This window comes from Eutrigla gurnardus (assembly GCF_963514095.1).
Source record: "Eutrigla gurnardus genome assembly, chromosome: 22".
Taxonomy (NCBI): Eukaryota; Metazoa; Chordata; class Actinopteri; order Perciformes; family Triglidae; genus Eutrigla; species Eutrigla gurnardus.
In genome coordinates this window covers 16,650,112-16,671,814 of record NC_139933.1, presented here as the reverse complement: position 1 = coordinate 16,671,814, position 21,703 = coordinate 16,650,112, and the positions used below count along the sequence as shown (strand labels likewise).

General features: G+C 45.0%; 1 protein-coding gene across 2 annotated transcripts in view; it reads right to left on the bottom strand.

The window, feature by feature from the left end:
* The window catches only part of LOC311032780 (thyroid hormone receptor alpha-B), a 130,088-nt gene that overhangs the window by 46,777 nt on the left and 61,608 nt on the right, over positions 1-21,703 (bottom strand). The gene's annotated exons all lie outside the window — the stretch shown is intronic.

The following is a 21,703-nucleotide window of genomic DNA, read 5'->3' as shown; positions in this document are numbered from 1 at the left end:
ACGCGGGGGGCTTGATGGGAGTCTAGATTGGAGCGTGGTGCGAGCAAGGCGTCATGGATGTGATGCTACGTTGCAATGCTATGCTACGCTATGGCGCCGCATGTAGCATTTGTTCTACTTAAGCTGAGGGAGTAAATAAGAAGCAGGACGTGAGCTACTGTGACAAGATGAGAAGGATGCCGGCGAGACAATATTTACCTGTTTATTTAGAAGATTACTGTTGCAGTGTGTACGTTGAGCCCGAAGCCAAATCAAACATCGACTGAACAGGACGTCTTACTTTTCACCACGTCGGTGTTGACATGAAATGTCCAATGTGTACTGCACGCATCTTCTCGAAAAACAAAAAAGGAAAAAGTAATCGTGCTTAAGTTAATTGACTAATTTGAGGGGCAGCATCAAATCAATTTCTGAGCTGTGCTGCCGCCCAAACAGCTGGTTCAGCATCCAATCAAGTGGACGGAGATAAAAGACAGAACGGGGGAGCTGGCAAAGAAAGGAGGAGGAGATGAGCAGGGAGAATGTGGTGAAGAGGAGGACGAGGAGGAGGAGGAGGACATATAAGGGGAAGTGTATGAGAACATTCTGTGCCGCGTCGGACATAAACATCTCACACTGCCACGCACACGGCAGCCAACGTATGTATTCCAGAGTGTCGTACATGAAGAATCGCTTTGAGAGAACTGGAACAGCAAGATTTTCTGGGTCATCCAGTCGCCCGGATACCTGGCGTACGTTGGGAGCATCTACTGTGTGTCTGTGTGTGTGTGTGTGTGTGTGTGTGTGTGTGTGTGTGAGTACAGTATCTCTATTAAAACCTTCCAACGCCATCTGACGGACTAAGTAACCCGAGGTCTTTCAGTCGACTAACACAGAAGCCATGTATGGTTTGAATCTGGCTGCGGGGCTCCGTTTCAAAGCTTACATCACCCACAAAATGACTATTTGCATATGAATAACTCGTCCCCTTGAATTGTCTTGCATGTCTCTGTAGTTAGTAAATCCTTGACGGACGGAAGGCTGCATCAGAAATCTGTCTCCAAACCGCCGCCTCATGCTGGCTCGTCCACGCAGAGACTCAAGTGGTGGATGCTGATGGAGAAGCCGTGATCATACGGCTGCAGGAATGAGACTGGCACAGATGTTTTCATATACTTTTACCCTTCAGCCTCAATTTACTTCAACTCAGCAAGGATTCATTATTCATTGTATTTATATTTCTCCGTTCACCGTGGAGGCATGCGAGAAAAGCCTGTTCTCTAGTGAGGTAATTGATAGAATGTTTTTTTAAGTATTCTTTTAATGATAGTTCTACAGAACTGCCAGAAAAACAAAAGATGTAAAATATTTGATTGATTTCCAGCGTTCTCCGTCTCTTCCTGGGGGGATCCCCAGGCGTTCCCAGGCCAGATGGGATATATAATCCCTCCGCCGTGTTCCCAGTTGGGTGTGTCTGGGAAGCAGTGGGAGAGGTCCAGGGGGCTGCCTTCAGTGACTCTGATTGGCTCAGCTCCTCACCGCATCCCGAAGGGTTATTAAAAAGGCATCATTTTGTAACTTCTCTAACATTATAATGTCTACAAATGACGAGACCAGTGAGACATATTTTGATGATTTATGTACTTACATTATCCCAAAAGTGTCCAACTATTTTCAAACCCAGAGAAATAATAATAAAGTCTTTTGAATCAAGCAAACTGTCTTTTCCTTTGGTCCCCTATCCATGGTGTCACTGAGAAGCTGTCATAAATCCATAGATATATTTGAATAGTATGAATGACTCGAACAAAGATAGCAGAGAAACAAGTCGAGCAGACGCCGGCGGCAGCTCGCCGGTTAAAACCTGCTCAACGCTGAAGGAATCCGAACCGGGAGAAGCCGACCACAGCAGAGAGGAAGACAACAACTCCCATGATCCCGCACTACTTCATGACGTCACCAAACTCCATCAATGCTTGCTTTGATTGAGAGACAATTCATTTAAAGGTTTATTTTATTTGTATTTTAATAGGTAGCTGGTGGTGGAGAGATGACAGGAGGTCACGGTCGTAATCAATTAGCAACCTTGTTTTCACATTTAATTACATTTGTGAAATGAAATGAAGATTTCCAGATAATAAGATATTTATAAATAGTAATATTAAACTGGATTTGCTGTTTATTATATTGTGGATTAGCCCTTCGGCCTCGATCAAATAGAAATGAAAAACGATCATATTTCCTGCACCTTTGATTCATTAATTTCCTCTGCTGCACTATTATTTTCATTATTACATTTACTGCATTACTCTAATTGTCTGATATTATTTCCTTCAATTCCTCCCTCGTGTAAAGCACATTGACTTGACTGCATGGTTAAATGGTGCTACAAAAAAGGTCCTAGACTGCCGCCAGAATCTTGAAATAATTATTGATTTTATCCGGATGAAAAGGCGTCATAAAAGGATGCGTCAAATACAAAGTAAAACTCTCAGAGACAACGATGATTAGAGTGACAACAGCGGTCTTGTGTGTGTAGTGTGCGGCGTGAACGCTAAAGGAGCCCATTATGCTGCGGCCACAGCCCTCCTCCGACAGCTGCACCCAAAGACAAACAGGCCGTTTCAGCAGCCTTATCACAAGCAGCAGGCCGATGCCAGCTGCCCCGGAGCTCATGTGACTTATCATTAGACTAATGGGCCGTCGATTAATGTTAACATGCCAGCAGAGCTCATATCAGGGAGATCTACAGGTCCGTGCAGAGCCATTAATAATACAATCGACTGGCGGGCTTCTTTCCCTGCCGGGTGACCCTCCATCGCGTCTCCATTGCACAATGATCCGTCTTCCTCTACCTCTCCACGTCACGGATCTACAACCCAGTGTGGGAACAAGAAATGTCCCTTCTTCCACAGCATCTAAGAGGAAACCAAACGAGACACACAAATGTGTTGCCGGAGGACAAATCAGATCTATAACTTAATCTAGAACACGTGATTCCATCATGTTGCCGACATAAGGTTACAAAGTGGCACCATATTAGGGGGATGATGCTCACCACTGACAAGTATTTTATATATAATTTTGCAAACAGTTGCAATATTGTTTTCACCACAATCATCATGATTAAAGTCCCTTCATCATGTCCTGCAGCGTATGCAGGTCTAGGTGGGGTGGCAGCAGGTAGCCCAGACTTCCTTCTCCCTGGCTGCATTCTCACCCTGAGGTTTCCCCGGGCCAGATGAGATACATAATCCCTCCGACCACTCCTGGGACCGTCCCGGGTGGGCGTGCCTGGGAAGCAGTGGGTCAAGGAGCCACTCTGAATGACACATCGCAGTCTTCATCTCACTCTTCCATTCACAACCGGACCTCAAGACCACAGTTTGCTGTTCAGAGGTTCAAAGCTCTGGATGCCAGCTGTTATGTGTGCTGTAATGCGTAGTGAGAGGCCAGAACTGATATCATGATGAGACTTCTATCCGGGTGCCAACCGCACGCCGAAACACAGCCGACATGCTGCACCAGCTGCAGCTGTACGATGCTCCCCACTGTGGAAATATCCCCGCTTAAGAGGATTGTGAATTCAAACCAGGCACTTTCCGCTGAATAAAATATCACAGCTAGAGGGGTCCTACGCTGGTTAAACGCTTCACTCTGCACGGAGGTGTGGCGGCAGCAGCCTGAGAGGCATTACGCTCGGCTTTTGATGTCAGTGAGCGGCGGCATCGAGTTAAAATGTGACAGTAAAAGCTGATGGATGAGCAACAACAACAGGTACGTTTCCTCACAGGGGCTGACACCCGCATTGAGATTTAATCTCCGACAACAGCAACACCTCAGAGAAAAATGGAGGGCAACCACAGCGAGGGGGGGAAGCCGCACGGAGAGCTTGTTTTATCTCGCAGCGCTCTGAAGAGATTTGGGGGAAGCACGCGGTGTGATTCCTGCTGGTGCTGGAAGACATCTGATCGTGCTTTTTATTTGTCTGTAGTCGAGCTGAATGGTTGCAACTTCCAGTGAAGTGAAGAAGAACATTGAATAAGTTCCCACGACTGAATCACGGATCAGTGTGTAAAAGGAGCGCTTGGGTTATTTTAGTCAGCGTTTAGTCTGCAGGAATCACAGACTGCACAGGGATATTTAAACGGCCACTAGCACTGTTTCACCGTTTCCTTCCCGTCCATCAGAAATAAACGACTCCCTGGTTTATTCACGACAACAGGGTTATCAATCAGCGGCCGTCCTAGTGAGACCTGAGCCGACCCACGACAGCGGCGTGTTCCCACGCATATTTTGGAATAATGTTGTCATTTATAGTCAAGCTCCTGTCTTTATAAAGGATCATTAGAAATCTTCAACATACCTTCAGTGTCCAAACTGTTCTGGCTCGCAGCGCTGCCCTAAAAAAGACATGGGAATGTCATCTGTCAACTTCTTCTTTTCTTCACGTCTGTGGGTTTTGGGTGAGTCCTTTTATTAGGGACGTCGCTAACGTAGCATACGAGCTAGCTGGCTAGTTACGGGGGGCTGCTGGCCAATCCAGTCGATGAGAAGAAATGAGTGTTCGTATCATGGTGATTCATCTAGCATGGGCAGGTTCCCACCCTGGAGAGTGCTGAATTGTTTGTATTGAATAAAAGAATGAAGGTCACACAACGAGCCCTGATTTCTCCACCTATGTTGTTAGTGTGCAAACCGATGAGAACATATAGAGGAGTGAGGGCCGAGCTGCAGATAAGCCAGAAACCGAAGGAAACTTTCAGGTGGAGTTTTCGGCTTTACATTGCCCAAAGCAAATATGTATAGCTGAGGAGTGTTTGAACAAGTAAATGAGGCAGCCCTTTGTCTAACTGAATTTTTTTTCTTTCTTTTTTTAAAACATTCTCTTTTATGTTTGTACAACTCCTAGTTTGCATCCCAAGACTTCTTGTGAAATAGTAAAATATTAAAGTCTCCATGGATATGCAGCACTAAAGAGTGAATAAATGATAGGGGAAGAATATGTTAAAATACAATTATGAATAAACTGCCAGGAGCGTCGTGACATATTTCACATTTAGATTAAAATCCAGCACCTGCTTTGGTAGACCGTTTCAACAAAACCGACCGGATGTAAAAAAAAAACTAATTATAAATCAATACAATTACAGCTCTAGCAAATATAGTCCCGTCGCTTGCCGTAGAAATGTTTTTAAGGACACGTGGAAAGTTTGCATTGGAGAGTCTTTATCTCTGCTGTGTAATTGGGCTGTAAAGCAAACGTGTGCTCTTTGATCTCGTGAAGTTTCAGCCGGCTCTTTGAATGCAGCACCCCTACAGGGATGTTATTTAGCCAGCGTTTGAACATCCATGCATTATTTGTGAAGCTGATAGAACGGCGGCAGGAACCTCTCTGTGATTCTGTTGGCTGAGCAACGGACCGTAACCCATTACTGGTATTAATCTAGGGATTTAAAAAGGGAGAACCGGTAACCTGTGACTTTACACAGCTGACAAACTGCAGCGCAGCTAAAACCGAAAAACATTTACCAAGACGAGCTTTGCCTAAATCCTGTATGTACACTAATCTCTTCAACAAAGAATATTCAGGACACGGGAGGATATACGGAGAGTCCAGTTACCGCCCATCTCCATGGTTACCACGACCAGCATGCATTAAAACCCTCAACAAGAGCTGACCAACATGAAACTATTAGCACCGCTGTAGAAAGGCATTCTGGGAAGTCAAGGTTACGCACAATCCTGCAGACCACTGTCGCTATCAATTATTTATAGCGCTTGTGATTATTTATTTGGGCGGCGTACGCACCGAGGACGAGATTCAGACCCGAGCATGATGACTCATAATCACGGGCCGCGAGGCTCCTCTGCCACTAACAGCAGTCTGAATAGATAACCCAGATAGGGCGCCGCGTTCCCTCGCCTGTCACGCTGCAAACGCACCATCACGCACGGCCACGTCACATGGGAAACATTAAAATAACATGGGACCTCAGGGGACCAGGAAGGAGGGCTGGAGCCATCCCCCCCCCCCCACCAACGGTCCCTCAGCGCCGGCGAAAGGAACACATGTGTCCCCTCGCTGACCTCGCAGATAATCACATTGTATGTGGCTATATAATTACCTTGCTCATTAGTCAAAACCCCAGGGTTATCTGGAGGAACGCCACGCCGGCCCGTTGGAGCACGGGGCACGCCACTGTTGTGTCTCTGTTTAATTAATTGCGCTTGAATGGGAGCCACCCACAGCTGTTCGCTGCTTGTGAACATCAGCGTCTGTCACCTAACAGTCGTGGAGGATAATTAACAGGAGGTCGTTGGCGGTATGTGATGTTTTTTTTTTTTTTTTACATCATATGAAAGTCATTGATTTCGGCGTGTTTGCGTGACCTCCAGCAGGATGAGCGATCACGGTGTGCACGCGTGCCGGTTCGTACGATCATGATGTGAATTGTTAAGAGCACACGGGATGGAAAGCCATCGTCTTACGATGAATAACAGTTTTGTGATCGTTCCTCCAGACAAATCTAAAACATACAGAGCTGTTGTCTGAAGTGTGAATACTCGTGTTGGAGCGCGCTCGTAAACCGCAGCTCATTAGCTGCACGCGGTTCAAACGTAGCCGAGCACAGAGACCGTCTGTCTCCTCGTACCTCTGTGTATAGGAGACTTTAAGGTGCGCTCTGTCCTTGCGAGCCCCCCCGACCTTGCTGACGGCCGACAATTTGACTCCCACCTGTCACGTCTCTGCATAAAGATTTAACGGCGTGGAAGGAGCTGAAAGCTCACAGACACATTCCTCACATACTGTACAAGCCGTCTGCAGCAGCATTCTATACAGCAGAGAGCTGAGAGCTGAACGAGTCTCGGGCGTGTCCGATGAAAGGTCCAAACTGTGCTCTTTGTTCGCCGTTAAATCGCCACTTATCTTCACTTTATCTCGACTCATCGTGAACCTATACGTGTTCCCTGGGTCTCAATAGGTGCAGTGCTGAAGTACAGTATAAGTACTATATGATATACATCACTTCTTTCAGTACGCTGACGTATCCTTTCAACCGTGTCCACCGTGTTTCTGGGCACTGCAATACTTTGTTTATCGGGTTTTTATGAGTTATCTTCAGTACTTTTAAGTCATACTTTTTATTGTATAGGAAGTATCTTCTTGTTGCTTTAAAGCCTCTGGTTAAAGTATGTACCTAAAAGGTTAACTAAGCGTTACAACACGCAACCAAAGCAAACCTCCAGAGGTGTTTATCAGGAACCTGACAGTCAAGTCCTCAGCTCCTCCATCAGTACTGTGTGGGTGTACTTTCAGATTTGCTTGTCAGTTTCATTGCAAGTTACATTTTTTGGGAGTTTACACACTATGAACAAAGGCCTCAACCAATCAGGAGGCTCTGTCGTCCAAACTAAGATGGCAAACTATTCAAAATGCATAAAAAGCGGTGTATTTCTGATCCACTCCTTCCTTCTTATCTTTCTCAATAAAGCCCTAGATGTTTACACTGTCTGACTCGTATTCCTCCCCAACACCTCACCAAACAAATAGCAGTAACTTAGGCTGGACAACAATTTACCTCAGACAGAATCCATTCAAACCTTTTCATGAAAAAGTGTTGCAACCGTCACAAATGTGCATCGCTGCCAACACCAGCTTTGTCAAGACGTTTATTGGTGGCGTCGCCGTCCTCTAAAGGCCTTCACACTGAAATGCCTGCAGTTTGGACATTTGTATCAGAGCAGTTAAGACGGTGAGCAGAGGCACCTCGGTTCTGTTTGTGTGTACCAGCTCAAGGTAATTGAATGCCCTGCTGGGCCCGAGGCTGTATTCGTCAGTTCACCGTTGCTATTGATCCCAGCTCTCTCTCAATTAAACTGCTATACTGTCTCCTGCAGCAGGAGAAGCATCCACACACACACACACACACACACACACACACAGACACACACACACACACACACACACACACACACACACACACACACACACACACACAGACACACACACAGACACACACACACACACACACACACACACACACACACACACACAGACACACACACACACACACACACACACACACACACACACACACACACACACACACACAGACACACACACACACACACACACACACACACACACACACACACACACACACACACACACAGACACACACACACACACACACACACACACACACACACACACACAGACACACACACAGACACACACACACACACACACACACACACACACACAGACACACACACACACACACACAGACACAGACACACACACACACACACACACACACACACACACACACACACACACACAGACACACACACAGACACACACACACACACACACACACACACACACACACACACACAGACACACACACACACACACACACACACACACACACACACAGACACACACACACACACACACACACACACACACACACACACACACACACACACAGACACACACACACACACACACACACACAAGATGCCTTTACAACATGTGCTGCAGTGAAAACAGAGAGATTCACAAAGTTGTATTAAACCAAAATACAAAAAAAAGTAACCACACTGGATGTAGCCTTTTGAGCCATTAAACCGAAGCCATTAAATCAATTTCCTCTAATCTGGACAGGGCCGTCCCAGAGCAGGAAACGCCAGCCAGTAAGCCTCTTGAGGGAAAAGCATCTATTGTGCCTGTAGACGGAGCATAAACATAAAGATCTGATTTAATAAAATGCCCTTTTTTCCTCTGTGGACCTGATTTTCTCAGACTTTCTTTTATTCACTCATTCTCTCTCTTGTTCTTTACCCCACACTACTCGGTACATGACGCCGCAGCAAATCACACAGCTCATTACTAAGAACAAGGTGTTCCTGATTAATGCGGTACAAATTAATTTAATACAAGACTGACGGGCCAGCAGGTTCGACAGCATGATTCCTGCATCATATATTATGCTGATGTGCATAACGTTGTTTTCTGAATGTTCTCATGCTAATCGAAAGCAGCAGCTCTTCAAACGACAGGTTTGAGGTATATCGCATATTTATAGCCTTAAAAAAAGGAGAACCTTCGGTTTGGAGGTCACCGCTTTGTTTAGAGCCAAGTTAACTTGCAGCAAATCACACGCCTGTTTGACACCGAGCCTTTGTTTTCATTGGAATGGCTGAGTGAACGATGGTAGAAAGATGAAGCACCAAGCAAAGATCTTATATAATCAAGGCATGCAACACTGGCTGGATCTTTTTTAAGGAATCCAACCTGGATTTATCTATTTTCCCTGTGAAATCTGGTGTTAGGTGTCAGAAGGCGGGCCCTCTGGGGTCTGTTTCTCCCCGAGGCAGGAGGCTGTGCTTTCACTCCGTTCCACTGACATCCCTCCCAGACTCCTTCCCATGACCTGAACACAGCAGCAGCCGCCTGACGACATGTTGTTTGGAGGTTCCCTGGTTATGCTGACACTTCTCCATGCAGATGCTTCAGCTGTGCATCACCTGCAGTTACAGTGTGACACGATTTGGGAAGGAAGATAAAGGCTTCTGTCATTTGATCTCCTCTCGTCTTGTGTGTGTGTGTGTGTGTGTGTGTGTGTGTGTCCGTGGGGAATATGCCTTTACCCTGCGCTGGTCCATTAGCTGACAATGGAAGGGGGGGGGGGGGGGGGACATTAGTTCAGTGTGAGACAATGCTCTGCTGTGAAAGGTGAGACTAAATGTTTCAAGACTCGCCCACACAGATAAGTTTCTCTTTCCTTTTTCTTTCTAATTGGTCTGTGCATCCATGTGCCTTTCTACAGCCCAAAGCCCTCCAACTTTCTCCCCTCACACCTCCCTCCCTCCCGTCGTTACACACTAGGGTTGGGCGGTATGACGGTATTATACAGCTTTACCTGAGTAATAACAATCATGGCGGAGGCGGAGAGTGAACGTCATGAGGAAACGGAGGCAGCGCGACCCACCCATGACGAAGAGGAGGAACTCGTTCCGAAAAAGGGCGCTACGTCTGTCGTCCGTTCTGTGGATTCAGAAACTCTGACAACGAACAAAAAGCGATACTCTGCAAAGAGTGTCGCGCGACTGTTGCTGCTGCAGGTGGAAACACCGGTAACCTCTTCCACCACTTAAAGTTAAAACATGCGAAGCAGTATTATGAGTCTTTCACCAAAGGCACCCCTATGACAATAAATCACATCGATGGAGGGAGATAACGGACGCCATCACGACGCATACTTTTTCTCATTTGTTATTTTTATTTCTTATTGAGATGGAGCTCCGTGTTTACATTTGCACACACACTATAGCTTAAGTTAAAGCTGGAGTTCAAATGTTTACCAGACATTTGCACAGTCTTTGTGGCTTATTATTTATTATATTATTATACTTTCTTTAAAATAATGTTATGCTGCTGAAAGTGTGAGAAAATTAAAATAAAAGAGGAAAATGATCAAATGCGACAGTATGGTTATTTTTAAGCCATTAATTGAATTTACAGGGGGAAAAACCATACCGTGATATATACCGTTATATAAGATTTTGCTCATACCGCCCAACCCTATTACACATGTGGAAACGGGGTGAAAGCGTCTCGTATAATGCCGTCAAGTCGTGAGGAACAGAAGAGCGTCGGAGGAGCTGCAGAGGTTTCGCTCTCACACTCGTCTGCTGTCCTTTCAGTTCTCTTGATGCCGCAACAACACATGTTCCAAACCACAACTTCCTGCATGGGGGAGCCGCAAGCCCATTGGCTGAAGGTGGTACATACCCCCGACACACCCACTCTGTGATGCTTACTGAGGTTCCTGGCACGAGCTGCCGGCCTTTCTGGCCGGGCAATTAGAGGTTTGCATCTCGGGTTATGCCGGTCCCGTGCACCGTCCCAAACACACACACATACACACACACACACACACACACGGAGTAAAATACACACACATTCAGCAAATTTGCAAACGTCAGATTCGGGCTGTGCTGCAGAGGAGAGCTGCCAAGAGTGACCGGCTGTGTCAAAACACATCGCTCACACCTACAAACTGTGTGTTTTTATTCCGCTGCCTTCATTGACTTCATTGGCTCTCAGACATATACATCCAGGGGTGCTAAATGCAGAATAGCGTCAGGGATGGGACTGATTTGAATGGGGAGCGACGATGTGCAGGACACAACAGGAAATTAAAATCCTGAGATCACTCCTGTGGGTCAAAGACGTTTTTATTATCCTGAACTTGCAGTATTTCATACTTTTTGTGGTTTTTCCGAGAGCCAGCCTCTTTAAACCACACACACTTAACCCATAGTGGGAGAACAGACCACCTATAAGAGCTTTCCATCTACAAATTACTCAGCCACTGACGTGACAGTCGGTGAAAGAAATGATCTGCTAAAATAAGCCAGAGTGAGGTTTGGGGACGCGGTCCAGCACGTTCTGCTTAGCTGTCTTTTATACGCTGAAATTAAATTAAGGAAATTTAAACCTGCAGTTTTATATGACGAGTAAACGTGAGGGTGCAGCAGCAGCAGACGGCTCACATATGGGGAATTCCAGCCCTGCCCTTATTGCCGTCTACCCTTAAGCACCAAACATAAACCTTGGAGTTAAATCCAAGAAAAATGCGTGAACCGTATATAAAATAAATGGACCAGCTGAAGAAATAGGGCTATAAAAAAAGGCCTTAAACATATGTCTTGGCACGGCCTCTGCTGTAGTATTCTGACTCCCTATCGTAAGGTATCGAATGGCTGGAGAAGATGCTAATGGCTGAGCTTGTTTGTGTTCTTTGCGTTTGAGTCATTGGATCCAGGTTAAAGTTTAAGACTATAATGCACAGAGAGGAACTCCAGGCCCCACTGCCAGGAAATGACCCTAATCTCTGCGAGCAGAAACAGCCTCAGAGGTGGTAATGCGTTTCCCCTGAGTCACAGAGAGCATGTAGAAGTGGTAGTGCAGCAGTGCACGGCAGTGTGGGTAACACAGTGGCAGGGCCATCATTGATTCTGGTAATTAAGGAGAGAGAAACACGCCTCCTTCTTTCTGTAGTGGCAGAGAGATGAAGGAAAGAGGAAACGGTAAAGGGCAGATGTGAAAACATGGAAAGATGCTGAGGAACAATTTAATTAAAAAGGTATATGGTGAAGAATTTCAGGTCATGAACGTCTGTACAATGTGGTGTTGAGATATATATGAGAGAATCTTTGACTTGCAGGTAATACTGGAGGCGTAATTATGGGATTAACAAAAGTTCATCATCTGGGGAACATGAACTTCTGACGAAACGCCAGACTGCCTGCAGCCCCAGAGCCACGGCGCTAGCATGCTAACCCTCAATACGAGGTTTTTAAATATGATTTCTGTTACATCATGAAATGTAGACTGCAGCATCTTTAGCAGTGCTATGTTGCAGACTTGTATACATTTAATAAGCCTCTGCATGTCCTTTCCAGTCCTTGTCTTATTCCCATAACTCACAGCATGCTCTGAGGCCAGCAATAAAGGAAAGAGAGGAATAGAGAAACGAGGGGGGAGGTGGAGCCCAGCGGCTCGCTGCATTAAACCTCCTACCCGGTCTCTCGGGGTAGTGTGTGTGTGTGTGTGTGTGTGTGTGTGTGTGTGTGCTCATAATAGTGGTAATTAGCTGATCAAACAGATAGACACTGGACCAGACTCCTGCTGTGGGTGGGCTCTAATAATCCAGATCGTTAGGTACGAGTGTGGTTTATATGCGACTTGTTGTGTGAGTGTGTCTGTGCATTTGTTTGTGAAACCTGCTGCTGCTGGATACTACAGCCACCGCAGCGCACTAATCACTCTCTGACTATGACTTTTTATGTTTCATTAAATGGTCTCTGGTACTGGAAAAGAAAGAGACAAGCTTCTCCCACCATGAATTTTAAAAATTCAGAGTGGAAATCTTGTTGGGGGGTTCTGTTTTTAATGTAGAAACTGATTTATGTCTTGCTGCCTCACTTTTCAAGGCTTCCACTCAAGAATAAACACCAAGAATAAAAAAGAACACAGTGGTTGAGGGGTACGCAGTTGAAATGTCCCCGGTTTGAGTCCAGAAGGGGCCCTTGTTCCACATATAACCCTCCTTGTTCTTTTAAAGGCTGCTCCTTTCCATAAAATGGAAATATTCAACATGTCAGAACGTTTCCCCGATATTCAGCCCGACATATTTGGTTTCTTCAAAAAATTTGACGACCTCCAATGGAATTCAAAATAAAGTTCTGCAGAGTTGAACAATGAAGAATCTACTCTTTCTAAAATCCATCTTCCACAACAATGTATTGGAAATGTTATCAATGTTATGCACTGAAGTTCATAATCAATAACCAGCGAGTCCAACTCTTTTCAGAAAGTAAAATATCAGATTACCTATCGTGGAATCCGAGTTCACACTTCAATATTCTGGTCATGTGGCTACTGACCAGACACAGGCCTGCAACCCAAATTAGGCCCCAACCGCTAGTTAAAGAAACCAGGCTCTAATTTAAATGACTGGCCCACACCAGGAGGAAGGTTCTACCTCCCACTCCATCCCACCATGTTTGATAAAAGTCCTCTCAACAGGTTTCTTCTGTCGTGAAAGCTGCCACGTCCTCGTCGTGACATTTACAAGCTGATTGATGGGACAATGGCCAGGCTGCCGTGTTCACGATGCTGGTCGTTTGATCAGGAAAGACCCACCCTGTAGGTGCTCTGATGTCATCAGTGGTGGACCAGATGCAATACTCAATGTGCAGGGAGGGGAATATATGTTGACACGCCTGAAGGAGAAAAAAAAGCAGCTCACTGGTCTCATAGAAGGAGGAAGAAATGTGACTCGTTGGCAGCGTAACAAGGATTTCTTGATGCCGTTCCCCCAAACGTATGGCTTTAAACGCATAATATTTGTTCCTGATGCAGATGTAATTTTAGGATAAAATATAGTGTGTGAATATTTACATTCTCCCATACTTAGTCTTAGTCCGAGGGGATTGGAATTTGTCGAACACACAAACACACTGAAAACACACATTCACCCATTTAGCCGGCTGCAAAAATACACACACGGCAAACAGTCTCTTTCTGTGGGTGTTCACCAAGTCTGCTGCTGCTAATCAGGGCTCAACAATAATTATTACCCGATTGCGTGGAGCGAATAAATGCTGCAATGCGCTGGTAAATCTGGCAACTAGTCAGACAAGTGGTAAAAAATAATTAAACACTGTTTTTTCCCGGATGATGGAAGTGGCGAAGCAGCGAGCCAATCTCGCTTCCCGTCTCTGCTGAGCGCTGCACGTGCACAGGCTCACATGACACAAAACGGCGACGTTTATAAGCAAGAATTTCAGGGTCGCTTTTCAAAAGGCACTTGAAGTTTCTGAAAAACGTTGCTGAAATTGTAAAAAGGGGGAAAAATGACTTTTGGCAAATAGATTTCTGACCTACTTGGCCTGTCGTGCAAAAACATAAACCCTGCTAGTAGCTCAGACTGGGCAAGCGAGACCCACCGACAGATACGCAGAGAAAAGATGTGGACGAGTCATTACACTCAACACTGCCACAGCAGGAGAGAGAGAGGGAGGGAGGGAGGGGAAGGGAGACATATTTGTTCCAGTTCATTATCTGATATGATTGAGCTCAAAGGGAGACATTTCTGATGACAGCCTGTGCCTCTGACCTCAAAAGGGATTTTGTGTGGAAAAGCAAAAAAAACAAAAACAAACAATAATTAGTGCAGAAATGAAATCAGTGAGGATTCTGGCACACAGCGGAGCCGACACACGGTGCAGGCTGATGACACATGGCTGCAGGAAACCACAAGACACGGCGAAATTAATGAATCCAGACAAACGGGTGTCAAATTAGTTCCAGAGAGAGAGAGAGAGAGAGAGAGAGAGAGAGAGAGAGAGAGAGAGAGAGAGAGAGTGCACACTGTAGTTTTTTCTGACTGTCAAACAATCCCATGAAGAGTAAGTAACGAACATACTACCAAGTATTGTGTGTGAGTATCTTCCTCCTCTGTGCCATAGAGCTCCATTGTATTCCAAAAACGATTACACACACATCAGTGAGGCACACTGTTGCCCTGGGTGACACGTTCCCTCATCACCATGAACACACAGGCTGAGGTTGATTTGGACTCAGCCCCACATGCACCGTCCTGCTGCCACAAATACTCACTGGAGCATCCGATGTGTGTTAATCTGCAGCTGAAAATAGTCCCCACGAAAAGCACTATTATTAGGTACTATTAGGCAACATTGACCAGTTGCTGTAGGGAACAACTTAATATATTCACTCAAATCTATATATTCAGAATAAATGTGTTATTAGCTTCCTGTCAGTATGAGCTGAGGTCACAGACGTAGATAGCAGTCAGAGTTGTTGGTTTTCGATCTTTTCATGGGATTTGTTGACAAAATATAGATGAGCCTTAATCTTTAATGCTTGATGAAATGTGTCAATTCAGTGCAACAGTCCAGTAAGTTTAAAAGTGGCTGCCAGGCAGCAGTGTTTGGTTTTTATTGACCTCATATTTTGAATAATTAAAGATATACACGCACCAATGCACCTGCAATGTTGCTGTATGGCAATATTTCATAAATATCACTAATGTAACAAATGTTAAAAATGTGTTTGTGCCACCGATTTTTAATTACTGTTGTTGAGCCATGGTATATGTGCAGAAATGCTTTTGCACACGGTGCAACAGTGTGGTTTAGTTTATTACATGGGTCTGTCAGGGACAATGCACTGTACTGCAGCGGTGCAGCAGGCAATCACATTAAGTGCAGACCCGGAGCCTGCAGATTTATATATGTTGACATGGGAGAGAGGAGAGACACGGCCAAGGCAGAGCGGCTCATTAACGCTAACTGGGTCTGGGAGTAGAAGGTTAAAAGACCCAAAAAAAGCAGCTGAAAGTCAGGGCGGGACTGGGGGCTGACATCCACAAATACAAATCAAAATGAATGAGTCTGGTCTTCCACCACCACAAAATAGGGCCTCACTTGTGCACGGCAGCTGCGAATAACCACACTCACTCTAAAGCATGGGCCAAGTGTGGCGGTCATCCTCCGGGGTCGGAGCTGTGTGCTTTCTTGCACTAATGTATTCGATCTTTCGTTAAACTAACGGCTGTCAGAGCGAGAGAAAACATTTCCGCTCACTTCTGTCACAGCGAGCGCCGGCCGGCCACACAGAACACGCTCTCTCTCTTCCCGCTCTGTTTGCCAGGAAGCCGTTCCCTCTGAGCTGCTAGCAAATAGGCGGCGAGCAGCGAGCGATCAATGAAGTGCGGACAGGGTGGCAGCAGACAGCTAGTTAGCTGGACTGATAGCGCTCTGAGAGTGAGAGCTGATGCGGTCGCTCTGTGGTCGCTGCAGGCTGGAGGAGTGACAAGCCCCCCCACCTGCCTGTGTTTACACGGGTCTCACCGCCAGCCTCGTTCTGCTGGGATTCATTGTTACTGTTGGCAAGGCTGGACATTTTATTTTTAGACATTGATGTGCTTTTTTATTATATATATAAAAAAGCACATAAATGTATATATATATATATATATATATATATAGTACAATTATTCCAGGAGTTCCCACCCTTCTTTGCTTGTGTGTTGAAAACGGTTGAAACCAAGCCCCGCTTGCCTAAATAGTACGCTAAAATATCAAAACATCTGAGAATGTTGATTTGATTTTGATCAGCCGAGTTTGACGGTTTAATCAGAGTTGACGAGCCGTGATGGACAGCTGCGTTCGAGGCTCCTCAGCTCGGATTGTTTGCTTTCTTTGGGCGTGATGGAAGAGCACTAAAAGGAGGCAGATTAGTGAGTAAATCGTTAGCCTAATAGCATAATTGCCTAAGTCATTTTTTGGCCAAATTGAGATATCTGCCTAACCTTCCTCTCCTACCACTGCTGCATCACCTTGCCTTATTGGCTATGTCCTCAACCTATCAGAACACTTTTTAGAGTCCAAAATCACTATCTGCCCAAGTCATCTTTTTGACTTAGGCATGTTTGCCGGTATAAACAAACATGGCTGATCGCATAAGAAAGTTTAACAGAAGTGAAGCATTAGATCTTCTCTTCAATTCATTTGGTAAGCTGGTTTATTCCTTCAACTTTCTAGACAGTAAAAGCCTCCAGCGACTCAGCCTCCCCGATGAATCATTCCAGTGGGTCCCACTCTTTCCTGCCCAACTGCCAATTACTCTCAGGAAATTCAATGACTTGCAGGCAATGAAACCAGTACTACCAAGAGTGGCCCACCAGTACTATGATGACCTCCCTCATCATTAGACAGCTGAAAAGGAGTTCAAGGCAAGGTTAAAACAACTTAGGTGAGTGTAAAAAAAACCTAGTTGAGGTTAAAACAACTTAGTTAAGGTTAAAAGAACTTAGTTAAGGTTAAAAGAACTGAGGTAAGGTTAAAACAACTTAGTTAAGGTTAAAAGAACTTAGTTAAGGTGAAAACAACTTAGGTAAGGTTAAAACAACTTAGTTAAGGTGAAAACAACTTAGGTAAGGTTAAAACAACTTAGGCAAGGTTAAACTTTAAAACAACTTTGTTAAGATTATACTTTAAAACACCTTAGATAAGGTTAGACTTGGTTATGTTATCATTATATACATATACTGTAAGAGAAAAAAATGCCTAAGTCATGACATATTCTGCCTAAGTCACTTTTATTTGTTATGGAGTTGATGTTGTGTCTTTTTTTTTTTTTCAAACTTGTTCACAGGTCTGGTTGAACTTGCTGTTACATTATCAATAAAAAATACCAATCTGCTTGCTAGAAATTGTGTTTTTTCTCTTTTTCCGAAAACGTTCAAATATGACTTAGGCAATTATGCTATTAGGCTAACGAAATGACAAAAAGTCATTTTTATTTAAGCCACTCTCGTAGTCGAAACAAAAGTGGGATCTGTTCCTTTTCTGTTTTTACACACGACAGAACGGTTCAGCCTTTCTGAAGTCAAACTAGGTGACCAAGTCTTGCTTAACCTTGAATCCCCCCGCTGTCTTTTAAAGACACTGTAATCATCACACAGAGACACAAAGAACACATGAGGTCAGAGGAGTCGGCGGCATGTATGTGTACACATGTATTAAAACACCTGTGCAGCTGCTGATGGAGGGAAGAAAAAGCACACGTTGAGGGAATATATAATGGGCTCCGGCTTCGCTGCATTCCTTCCTATACAGTTCACCAAGTGCATGCATTCTCAACAACAACATAGCACGAGATAACAAGCCCAGTGCACGTCACACACCAATAATTGTTATCTTCTGACTGCAGTTATACCAGTGCTTCTCCGTGCATTAAGGTCATCTGCTTGTTAGCTAGAGATGGAACATCCAACCTACGACAGGTAAGAAAACAAGAACGCACACGAGAGACCAAGATGGTCGTTTTCCATTTGTTTTCTATGACGCACCCAGAATATAAATTGGCTGTGTTTACAGAACGTTGCACATCAGGTAACAGTACAGACACTCAATGTTACCAAGAATAACGTGAACACTCTGGATTGTGATGTGAAACAGGACAAATCAGTGGAGGGATTAGTCCTACTTGGACTGCTGCAGATTAATTCAGCGGCTTCATCTACAACGCTGCCAAGATTAACTTTTCTTTGTTCTTATGTATGTCAGAAGAGTAGACGGCTGAAATGCGATAGATTAGAATACATCACTGTGTTTTTCCACTGTTGATATGACTCTTATTTCACAACATGCAGTCGAAAAAAAAAACCCTGCGTGCTACATGCTACTCTGTTCTGCAACACGTTTGCATGCGTGCATGTGAGTGTGCACGGCGGCAGCTATGTGGACGGCCGTCCTGCAGCACCAGGTGAGATTTATGAGGTGTTAAGAATGCCCGCCTCTAGCCCAGTGATGGGAGACTGATCTCACCTCCTCCTGTCCCCGCCTATCATCTCACCTGGCTCCGACCCACACCAGCGCTAGCAGACACAAGCTAGTGAACATCACCCTCCTGAACAAGTGTGAGTCAAAAGTTTGCACCAAAAACCCCATTCTGAGAGACGCATTTCCTGGAGCCAAGCACACTAAAAATATCCCCCTTCTAAAATATCCCCCATCGTCCATTCCGCTGCCTGCTATGGTTTTCTTCCCCCACTGCCGACACACACTTCTGTGAAGGAATCACACATGTTCTGGTCTTCATCGAAACCAAAGGGCACGCTCTCCAGCGGGCGGCCGCTGAGAGAGAAAAGCTTTACTTGAAGGCAGTGAGAAAGGTCACTGCAGGAGCCGGCGAGGAGGAGGGAGCATGTTTCACGGCTTTTACTAGCAGAACGAATCACCACGACTTCTCACTTTACTGGCTTGACACCGAAGATGCTCTCTTGCCTGACAGAAAGGATAAAGTTCCTATTTCTCTTGCAGTTGCTAAATATTATACAACTTAAGCCAGCAAAACCCAAAACTGGGTCGAGACCCACAGGTGGGTCTGAGGAGGTTTAATGAGGTCGCCAAACAAAAAAGCAGAATTTCTCCCGGAATCTTTTATTTAACATTTAAATCTGCAGCAATGTCGAAATCGAGGTTAAGGGGGGTGTATTTACATTATCGTGCCCAGCTCATTGTTCACAGTCTGATATAGCAACTTGAGATGGGAGACTGGAGTTGGAGTTGACAGGACGGTCTCACAAGTGACAAAGCAAATTTGAATCCAATAAATCGCTAGACCATCGTCAAACGACAAGCGGTAGGTTATTTTAGTCGATAAGCCATGAAAACATGACCTCATAGCAACCCTTTAGATCGGCTTTGGAACTCTATTTGACCCCTTTGTGGACCATTGACTAAAGCCTCTAGCTGGTTTGTCTTAACAATAAATCACTGCACTTCTACCAACGGATCTGCTATCTGAGCACAACTGGTCCTATTCCAAAGCCACAATGATATAAATATGCATTTAATGAAATGACTCCTGAAGTATTCAGTTACATTCCATCCAGCTAAGACAGGTAGGTCCGCCAGATACAAATACAGGTGCAGAATCCATTCAGAGTGTCAAATCAATTCATTCTGAGACAATGACATAAATTGTGCAACAGCAAGCGTTTACTTAAAGCAACTTTTCCTGCGGTTGATCGAGGTCACTAATCTTTCTTACTGTGAAAGAGGTCAGGGGTCAACAACCCAGAGGACAAATATTTACAATAGTCATCGTGACTTCTTTACGTCTCCCCCACTGTGACTGGGAGAGAACGACCCGAGTGAAAATTATGTGCACACATTGCATTCATCACCATGGCAACACACACACAACACAACCCAACGCGTCCTGAGACAGTAGCATTTTGCTCACCGGCAACTTTCGGCCATGATTCTAAGGTTATATTTATTTTCTTACTGTTTACCTGTTACTTTCTGATTTCTATTAGTTCTAATCTTCGTTGCTGCTGTAATATTGTTAAATTCTCCGCCGTGGGACTAATAAAGGTTTATCTTATCTTAAACACACTTTGGCTGTGGTAAGCCTGGTAAGCTATCCAACTGAAAAACTTGTGCTATGAAATTGAAAATACTAAAATACATAGAATCATACAAAAATAAACCATGCAGTATTCAAACAAAGCATGCACATATGTATCAGCTCTGCGATCGGCAAGCGTTTCCATCCACATCCCACGCCGACCCTCCGTCCTCATCAAACACACAACCCGGCCGAGAAACCGCAGGCGGCTCCTCCAGTTGGGCTCGGGCTCGCGCTCGCTGTGGTGTGACTGACTGGCACGCCAATCAGCTTCTTGTGTTAACCGCAGCAGCTGTCGCTAACGACCGGCCGGAAGCCGCGATTGTGAACTTTGGTTCCTGGTGACGCGCGGGGATCTCCACACTGCGTACGCGGCTGCGTTACGGTTCAGTACGGACGCACGAACCCTTACAGGCCCGCCAAGTAGCGCTTTAACCTGTGACTCCCAGCAGTCCTCTTTGGGCCGGTACGAGCTCGCCACGGTTAAAGCCGTTCTCAGCAAACATCTGTCCAAACAACTCTGGGGGTTATTCCGTCTCGCTGTGGCCGAGCTGCTATGCATTATCGGCCTCTGCTTCCCTAATGCTGCAGGGACTTAGAGAAAGGATTAAACCACAATTATGCGCTTCCCCATTCGCTCCAGCTGTGCGGAGAGAGGAAAGGACTACGGGAGGCACCATTCAAAAAAAAGTTGATTGCTGAAGATGCGCTGTGGAATCGCAGAAAACATAATTTACATAAACGCCTCATTCTTTTGCCATATGGTGCTCCATCACCCCGGCCATCACAGGACTATTCAATTCCCTCTTAGAGATCTCACTTATGACCACATTTGTCATTAATAAACATTAAATGTTGACAAAACTAATGAAGTATTTCCACATTAAGCTACTTTAAGCTTCTACTCCACCTCATTTCAGTGGGAAACATTATATTTTCTAGTCGACTACATTTATTTAACAGCTCTAATAACTTTTATGTATCGATTTTATGCATCCAACTTAAAATAAAACTGGCTATTAAGGACTAAACCAGTGATTTCCGACCGTTTTGGCTTCTGGCATCAAAAAGAAAGTGTAGTCAAAGTCACATTTCAGATGTCAGTTCTACCAAAAACAGCCAGAAGAGTCCCGATCACACCGCAAAACAAGCAAAAGTATTACTTCTCTTATTACCGTTTAACTTACAGTTCAA